We start from the raw sequence: 740 nt of genomic DNA, 5'->3' as shown, positions 1-740 counted from the left end.
ACCGACGTCTCACTACTACTTAATTGAATTAATTAACAGCTAAACTTTTTCATAACCTGAGCTTTCCTTAACCAGTTGACCTTACTTCGTAACCTTAGCCTCCCTTTCTTTATAGTTCGACTAAGTGACTTCGTAACCGAAACCTACTTTTTTTCTTACTGTAGCATAGGCCTTCGCCACTTCAAACGGGCGCTTCGCCCCTCTTTTTTTTTATTAGAAAGAGCGGGGCCTTACTTATTCAGGGGGGTGGGGGAACCCGTAGGAAGGGGGGACGAACCGCCGAATTTACATCTGAAATCGCCAACATGAACACAAACGAAATCTTTAATTTCGTATAAAAAGAAAACGAACCACTTCTCTTCTCGGAGCCCACGGAGCGGTATATGAAGAATGGCTTTTTGGTCCCTTTCGTCCAGTGGTTAGGACATCGTCTTTTCATGTCGAAGACACGGGTTCGATTCCCGTAAGGGATAGGTACTCATTCCCGGCCGCTTTCAGTTAGTGTTCATTGCTGAGTGATCGCTCGCTATCTGGCTGGAAAAGGTGGTCCGGAAGCTTCCTCTCTCCCAGCAAGCAAGATGAGATCACCACTTCTCTCGGACTTCCTTTACTTCGTAACCTTAGCTTTAGATGTCCTTTCATAGATTATCGAACCTCCGACAGACAGAATATCCATGCATGCGTTCTTTCTCTCCTCCCCTCAGCCATAGAGTCATCTTTCCCCCCTTTTTTTTTCTTTC

The 740-nt window shown here is 45.4% G+C and overlaps 1 non-coding gene across 1 annotated transcript; it reads left to right on the top strand.

Annotated features, from left to right (window-relative positions):
- Positions 1-401: 401 nt before the first annotated feature.
- On the top strand, positions 402-473 carry TRNAE-UUC (transfer RNA glutamic acid (anticodon UUC)). The gene has a single exon. It is a non-coding gene; the product is annotated as a tRNA-Glu (tRNA).
- Positions 474-740: the final 267 nt, after the last annotated feature.

Source organism: Lactuca virosa, chromosome 3 (assembly GCF_052849685.1).
Source record: "Lactuca virosa cultivar CGN04683 chromosome 3, Lactuca_virosa_CGN04683_v6, whole genome shotgun sequence".
NCBI classification, from domain to species: Eukaryota; Viridiplantae; Streptophyta; class Magnoliopsida; order Asterales; family Asteraceae; genus Lactuca; species Lactuca virosa.
This window is presented reverse-complemented; position numbering and strand designations above follow the sequence as displayed.